Source organism: Haemaphysalis longicornis, unplaced genomic scaffold (genome assembly GCF_048455015.1).
Source record: "Haemaphysalis longicornis isolate Haplotype H1 unplaced genomic scaffold, Haemaphysalis longicornis Haplotype H1 scaffold_6, whole genome shotgun sequence".
NCBI classification, from domain to species: domain Eukaryota; kingdom Metazoa; phylum Arthropoda; class Arachnida; order Ixodida; family Ixodidae; genus Haemaphysalis; species Haemaphysalis longicornis.
Window position 1 is genome coordinate 115556413 of NW_027526407.1, and position 8621 is coordinate 115565033.

Genomic DNA, 8621 nt, shown 5'->3' on the forward strand with positions numbered 1-8621 from the left:
CGGTGTACGAATAGCTTGAAGAATTCTGCCAAATGAAACTGCATAGAAACAAGATTGCGTCTAACTCTTCAATACAATGATGTCTGTTTACTGCCGCCGTTAAAAGTTAATTATTCAATTTTACCTAATTAAGTCACTGCCATAAATAGTTACCACATCAACGTGTGTCCCCCTTGGCGCATAAACTCACTGTAGCGGCGGTCTTCACGTACATTTAAGCGCCTAGTTTTAAACAAAAACCTGTCGACTTAACATTCTTCATCCTGTATTACATTCTAAGACCATCGATGGTGTCTTTCTAGGGTCATGGTTATTGATATCTCCCTTCAAACGTTAGCAGCACGTTTCAAATGGCGCAGGCGTGTGTCTGCTTATCAGCGGAGATATGCCTGCCACCACACCTATGCTCTTGCCAAATTATTCTTTCTTTTCATAGGAGAACAAAACCAGCACTTCCTGTATGGGAAGTAAGCCAAATAAGCAACGCGACTGGCTCCTGTATATGCGTCGCACAGAAGCTACAAAGCTTATGTTCAGAAACAAAAGGTGGAAACGTCACCCAAAACAACCATTTGCGTCACAATGGCGTTTCGGGCAGTTGGCGGGTATCCACTAAGAGGAATTGTTATCTGTACTTGTGATTTCTTCTGCCCACGAGTGATCTCAAAGTATTCTCAATTAGCGCCAACGCACCTTGCTACTGCTGGAATTCGTGCGCTGTAAATTCTCCTGTAAGCCTCAATACCTGTCTCTAAGAAAACTTTCAAAGCCGAACGCCAAACGCGGGACACATTTTTATCTAAAGCCACGACTGGGAAGTGATACAGGGTGTTCATTTTGTGGTCTCAATGTTTACGGCCCGGCTTACAATCTCAGACCCACCTTTTATTTTTTTGCGCTGTCGCCCATTTTCCGTAACACTTTTACGCCACCACGACAGTTGACACCGCACTATGCTTGATGTGCGATTTATTGCTTTATTATACTCGAGGTCTGCGAAATTCTGCAACAGCGAAGTAATTACACCGGTAAACTAATTTATTCCTGACCGCGATATGAGGAAGCGATGTCCTGGCTCTGTATTTTTACATTCTTTTCTGGCATTTTCTGAGAGGTCTACTGCTCCCATAACACAAAATCCACACAGTTCAAGAATAACACACATAGGAAGATATTAAATTTTCAGTACTTCTTGTGTTGTAAAATTTAGAATTTCTTAGCAAATTTTAAAGCAGCGTTTACAACTAACTCTTTTATGAAACTGTTTCTATATCTTGCAGTACACGGGCACCAAGGTAATCTGGGTCACCCATCGAAGTGATGAGGCCTCTAAAGTAGATCGAGGTCGCAGATGTTTCAGACACACGAAGACCTGGAGCAGTCATCAGTTCTATAATTATCGCGAGCGTTTCAAGACACATCAACAAACGTAAGTGGTACCCGCCGAGGTGGCGCAGTGGCTAAGGCATTGGGCTGCTGAGCATTAGGTCGCGGGCTCAATTCCCGGCCGCGGCGACCGCTTTTCTGATGGAGGCGAAAAGCAAAAACGCCCGTGTGTTTGAGATTTTGGCGCACGTTAAAGATTCCCAGGTGCTCAAAATTAATCCGGAGCCCTACACTACGGCGCACCTCATCGCCTGCATTGCGTCGGCGCGTTAAACACCACAATCAATCAAACGTAAGTGGTAAGTGCGGAGCACGGTAGGCGCTCGGTTGTCGTCGTAGCTGGTTCGGAGTCACGACAATACGCACCCAAACAGAGGCTTCAAAAAAAATTGGCCGTGTATCTGCTCCTTTCGTTGCAAATGTCGACGAAAGACGATCGTCTATCATCGACAGTTGCCAAGTAAATGCCTCCCTTCGCTTTCCCGCTCACCTCTCACGTTTTTCCTCTCCCGTCGTGTTCCTCACAAGGTAAACACGGTAGACGGAGTCAATTTAAATTTACCGCATTTCACTTCGGCAAACCGGGTGCCTCGGTGCCAGCATTGCCGATAGGCGGAGACGCGCATTAGCAAATGTGCCCCACTTAGACGTTTATAGAACCACGTTGTCTTTCTGCACGTGCATTCAAAGCACCACTGTTGAACCTATATAGTGGAACTTTTCGTAGGTGTTGCTGTTTGATTTCTTAAAATGCTGCCAGAAACTATTGTTGCAGGGCGACAACCAGTGAAAGAATTAATTTTTTTCTCCAGGAAATGTAAGATTTGCTTTCGCAAAAAACAAGCATCCATAATTTTTTTATAAGAATACACTGCAAATATCACTTAAGAATTCATCTTTTGCCTCATAGTTGGGTGATGTATTGTTCTTGTTTAACACTGTTGACAATTCTGAACAACGACAGGGGACGTACACGTTTAGATTTGTCTGTGAGCATATAATCCTATTGTGCAGCTTGCGTTTCACTTTGGCCGCGTGGCTGAGTCGAGTCGCAGAGAGACAGACAGACGGACAGACAGACATATTGACAGGCCAAAATTTCTGCGTTCAGGAAGCCCAAGAAAAAATATCGTCTTTAAAAGACCGCTTCTTCTGGTTGGGATCGAACATGTGACCTTCGCTTTACGAAGCTAATGTCTATCTCATTGCGCCACAGAGGCATACGTTACTCATATGCAAAATTTTGGGGGTGATATTTGAGCTGCACCGTTGCTAAGTGTGCTGCCGTTGCGAGGCCGCAAATGACTACAAAATAATATATGTTAAATAAGCAAAAGAACATGAAGGTATGGTAGAGTAAATGATACATGTTAAGTTTAACATTACATTTCCGAAACACTTGCAGGTATTTGTATCATGTTTGTTGCGCGCAGACAAGATGCCACTGGGTGAAACATGAAAAACTTTGTCTGGGTCTAGAATGTGTATCGTTCTTGTGGCCCACTCCCAAAATTTTAGGTTTGTTTGTTAGTTCAGTGTACCTTTTCTCTGGAACAAAAATGAGGAATGTGATGATATCACGCAGTGTTATTCTAAATAACCATTGGGTTTATCTGAACTAAAGACATCTGATACCCTTACTGGAGTATGGGAGCAAAAAAATGATGTCACTGCATGCACACAGCTGTATGGGGGTGTCTTGTAGTATACATATTTTGCAGTAGTAATATTGATGTTAACGTTATTGTTTTTGTTCGGAAGATTTATGATTAGTCGTAGAACATGCGTAGAAAGCTTCATTGTAATCGAGTCAATACTTTCGGAGAAAAGGTACATTGAATTTGAATAAGTTATAAAAACCGAATTTGAGAAAAATGAAGTTGTATGTTTGCGTACTGCTCAAGTAGGCTTAAAATGAACCAGGCAAATACATTTCACTGCTGGCTTTTTAGAGGTGTATCTGAAGCCTTTCTTGGTGTTCCTTCTCACCCGTCGTCTTTCTTTGCTTTCGACGGCACTATAGAATTCTACCCGGTCAACACGCTCTTTATCCATCCTGTCGAAGGCAAGGTCACGAAACACAACTGGAAGAACTTCAAGCGCTTCCAGAACTGCTTTCCGTGTAGAATTTCTATCATTGTAGTATGCTACAGCATCGTTAGTTGCTGTTTTCACCGTGTCAGCGCTGACAAATGCTGTCTTGGGGCAGCGGCACCAGATGAGTTGGTTGAGTGACTCATTATGTGTTCTGGGTTCTTCCATGGAGACATTTCCTCAGAACACCTTAATCTGACAACGCCTTGAACACTGGCTTGAGGTCATCCATCCCGGCCCCACGAATTCTGTGTTTGTGGGAGTAGGTCACGCTTCCCTCAACAATGCTCCGATTATACCCACACCATGAGGATGGTCTTTTTGGGCAGAGTCCGTGCTGGGGCTTGGCATCTGTTGATAACTTGTGAACGTATATTGCCCACACAGCTCGTCTCATGTTATCTAAATTATCTACATTTTCCCGGATAGCTTTTCCATGTAAACCTGAAGGGATTGGATGTCCTTTTCTGAGAGGCGACCTTTCCCTGAAAGTGAGAGACCATCGGGGAGCTTTTTCCCCTGCCAATTTTTCTTGGTGTTCCTGAGCCTGGTGCCCATTCGCCTCTCCACATGTCCCACACATTCATGCTTTTCTATGGCCGTCTTGTAGGGCTGTGAGTCTCTGACAGAAATGTATGCCTTAGTGTCTCCATCACACACACCACTTCTGTACATTAGCTGGTGCGTTTCAAAAGAGCGTACACAATTTTTACAGCTCCAGCAAATTCAATTCCACGAGATATCCAATATTAGGTAACTTTATATTCACTCACGTTGTCATCTGTGTGAAGGTTGCGAGCACAGATGTGGCAAAACTTGGATTCTACTTCAAAGTCCAGCACCTTTCCTGTGCCAGCCGATATTGTTGCTGGCACAGGAAAGGTGCTGGACTACTGTAGTGAGGAATAATCACGCTTCATCCATGTTCCATCCACCGTGACCGCAGTTTCCAGCTCTCCATCAGAGTCGAAGGCCTCTTTCTTCAGCTCTTCGGCAGCTTTTGCCATACTATTTCTCACTGTGGTCGTGGATGCATCAAGAAGCCTTGCGTTGTACGACGCAAACTTTGTTGGCGGTGGCGGTAGATTGAGCACAGCACACTTGGTTCGACCCGATGCCAACCCTTTTCAGCAGGTACGAAGGATGCACACGAACCTTTCATTCACTTCAAAAATGTTGCAAGAAGTGCGCCTGGATGTCTCGAGCACATTGAAAGCATCGCACTCACTGCAGGTGACAGTTATGGAGGACGCCAAACCGCTACGCCTGTCAATAGCCTCTTCCAAAGTAATTTCTTCCTTGTTGTACTTTTTACACAGAGCTACGTTTTCCAAAAAGCTACGGAATAGAGCGAGGTCGATCAGGCGGTAACCAGTTTTACTTGCGCCGTCTACCGCGAAAGAAACACTACTATGCCTCTCACCTAGTTTCGCGAAGCTTGCGATTCGTCGAGCCGTTTTTTTGCTGTCTTGCTGGGTCGTATACCGGTTACCTTTGAAAGCTCTCTTTCTGGTCCATTTGTTAGATGATCGTGCCATCTTCCGGTATCGCAGTGCGCTTGAAACTTGAAGCAGAGGCAACGCGAACACGAACGTAAATGTGGGAACAATCACAAAAACGGTACATACTACAAGAGCACCACTAGCGGCAAGCCTCTTAAAGGTGATAATTTCAGAAATATACCATGATTTAATACACTACATATATTAGAAACCCAGACGCAAGCAAAAAAAAGTGAAATATGCAGTGAACCGCGAAAAGCAACGCTAAACATACCGTCCTCTGAATCGATGTCTAAAATGTGTCTGCCATTTTTAAACGCCAGGGCACGCGGCACACTCGTCGCGGCATTTCAACCGTTTTGAGCGGGCGCTTGACGCCGCGCTTCGACAGGGTTGTTCCTCCTAGTGCGCTCGATTTTTCTGCGTCAAAACTGCAAATTCGACATTTTGGCCGGTTTACCCTATCATACCCCCTTAAAGGCCAACTGCACTCAAATTTTTTTTGTCCAAATAAGTAGTCTATGCTCTTAAAATCACCATGCCGAAATCCTTACCTTCGTAATCACAGAGAGCGCTAGGTACCGCCATTCAAAGTACCTCCGAGCAGACGACGTTTGCACCTGGCGGAAAGTCGCCTAAAGAAGTTTTGAGCGGCCTGTGACGGAGGTTGGGGAACCTGTCCCGTGAAGCTCGCGCTTCTCCGGCGGTTTGCAGAGTGCTCCGCCGGGAGCAGAGATGTGTTCGCCCGGGGTTTTTCTGCTACACCAGCGCGCTGTACCGCTGTAGCCATCAGAACCCCATAAGCAGTAATATCCGCCATTTTTTTTCAATGAAAAAAAAAACAACGATTAGAAGCCTACAAACTATTCAAGCGGTCGCGAACATCCTGGAGTTTGCAAAACTCTTTTTACTTGAAAATAATAATTTTACTCGAAGAAAAAAAATAGCGCGAAACAAGCACTTGCCTGACATTTGTCATTCCTATTGCATTTACCGCAGAAAAAACACATATTTTAAAAATTCTTGACCCCTTTGCACTTCCGCGTCCAATATTGGTCATATTTGGGCTGGCTCAACGCCACCTCCATATTTTACCTTTTCCAAGAGTTTGACGACCTAAATAGACTTCTTGTACACGCGGCTATATACATTTGTGCGACTTTTGCCTCCCTCTCTATGTGAACCAAAATCAGTCTTTCTACATCCGCACAAATGTCGGCCGTTGTCTTCGCGAAGTGCGAACACTAACGAAACTGCTTCTCTCTTAAATAATAGAAGATTGTTGTTCAATTCCCAAGTGAAGTATTTACTCTGAGTGTTAGATTTAGCTGATTTGAAAGTAAAATGTTTTCAACAGCACCTGCCTCTGGTTAAAGTAGCTGTGGAAGCTGGCTTATAGTTTTAGACCACTTTTATAAATCGATTCTCGATGTGCAGCAAGGCGAAAAATACTAGGCCGATATTCGCGAAGCTGTTTGTACGTAATGTATAGTAGAAATAGAGATTGATCGCCGCCCGCATGCGGTTTGTTCCCTTCAAAGAGAGCGACGTAATAGCCGAGGCGTCGGTTTTATAAATCGTACGGGCAAGTAGCTTTGTACATCCGGGTCCGCTTTTTCACTCGCAACGCCAAAAATTGCTTCTCCGGCAGTTATTATAATGGAAAAAAATTACTGTCAGGCGGTCTACTTCATCTCGACTAATAGCAACGGGATTCCAGAATTGCGCCTAACTTCATTATCATTGGCAAACGGCAGTGGAAATTCTTCTGTGGAAATAACAGAGCGAAATGCGGTGCTACCACGCGCATTGGAAGACGGCTCTGAGCGGCCACCGGTTCTAGCGCGGCCGCTTCCATTCCATCACGTACGTCACGTCTGGCCGCCGTTATAGCCGCCTTTCCTATTCAGTTTCGGTTCCAAAAACGCCAATGAACCGAGCCTTTTGTGTCGCGCGCGTTGATGTTTGAATAGCCGTATTTTGCATTTCGCACCCTTTTAATATGTGCTATTTGGTGACATTATTTTTATGTTGCCGAAAATTTGAGTGCAGTTGGCCTTTAACGCAGTAATCACCCCAAATATTAAAACTCCAACCACTGCCCAATTACCGACGTGGCTGACTGACTGAACAGACTTTATTGAGGAATAGAAAGAGGCAATGGGGTGGGAGCTAGCGTGGCCCAGGGCGCCAGTGGCTACTGCGCCTGTCTTCGCCCTCTCCAGCACATTGAGTTGGTCCTGTAGAGATGTTCTTGCCCGGGCCGCTTTCCATGTATCCAATGTAGTAGGCAGTGGTGAGGTGTTGCTGGTGCCTGTTCCCCATTGATTAGGTAGGACCATTGTGGCGTGGAACAGCGTGGCTGTCTCGCCGCATTTCTTGGTCTCTATGTTGGTGTAGCATCTTGGTCTCGATTTTGGTGTCGCAGCATCTTGGATCATCTGGATTTGTGCATGTACGTATTGATCTGGATTTTTCAAAGGACTTTCATTTCCGAGGCCGTGAGGTATTTATGTGGATGAAGGAATTCAACCCTCAGCTGCCGGGCAATGCGTAAGGTTTCACCATAGGCTGGCGCTGTGTAAGGACGCGTGGGGTCCCATCGGCTGCATGGTATGTGAGTGCACACGCAGCTGCATTGGCCGACTAATTCCCTTCCAGAACTTCCTATCCCGGGGTCTATGTGATAATTTGGAACTTTTCCATTTTTTGTGGTAGTATGTATCTGAGCTGTTTGGGTATCCTCTCAGCGGTGATTAGTCGTGCCGCATCTTGGGAGAACGCTGAGATGTTAAGGATTCTTTGCTGTTTTTCTCCCAGTCGAATGGCCACAAGTATTGAACCTACTCCGGCTTGTTTCACTGAGGTGTTTCTCTTGGGGAGGCCGTTTGAAATTTCTCGTTCTTTGGTGGTTACCATTGAGGCCATTGTAGTGGCACTGTAGCTTTCTGCGTCGACATACACTTTATTGTCGTGATTATTAAATTTACTCCGGATGAAGTCCGTCCTAGGCTTTCTCCTCTCTTTGTAAATCTCTAGGTACATATCCTAAGGGAGGGGTAAGGTCTTCATGTGTTTCCGCTGCTCTAGAGCTAGGTCGTGCTCCTGTTCTAGACAACCTGACATAGACCTGACTATACATACACAACCTGAAACCAATCTCCCTAACAAGTTGCCTAGGGAAAGTGTACGAGCGCATTATAACCAAACGTTTACCCACTTCATGGAAGACAGCTACATGTTTCCAGGCAGCATGATCGGTTTCAGATGGAACCTTTCAACACAAGACACTTTCATACCAATGAAGAAAGCAGTACTAGATCAAAAAATCTCCGGAGAAAACATAATTTTGACAACTGACCTCAAGAGAGCTTTCGATTACGTCTCCTACACGGCCACAGTAGAAGCCTTAAATGGAATGGGGTGCGAACTTGCATATGCGATTTCGTCCTTGCCATCCTCAAAAACCTAACAGCTACTTTTGGCATAGAAGACTTGAGATCACCTTTGACCCAAACAAACAAAGGAACTCCACATGGTTCCATCATATCACCGCTGCTTTTCAACATCACAATGCTCAAAATAGCACACAGGCTCCGAAAACACCCAGACATGGGGCATGTGACCTACGCAGATGAC

The 8621-nt window shown here is 45.1% G+C and overlaps 1 pseudogene; it reads right to left on the reverse strand.

Moving 5' to 3' along the window:
* Positions 1-3295: 3295 nt before the first annotated feature.
* On the reverse strand, positions 3296-5961 carry LOC144143208 (uncharacterized; annotated as a pseudogene).
* Between the last annotated feature and the right edge of the window lie 2660 nt (positions 5962-8621).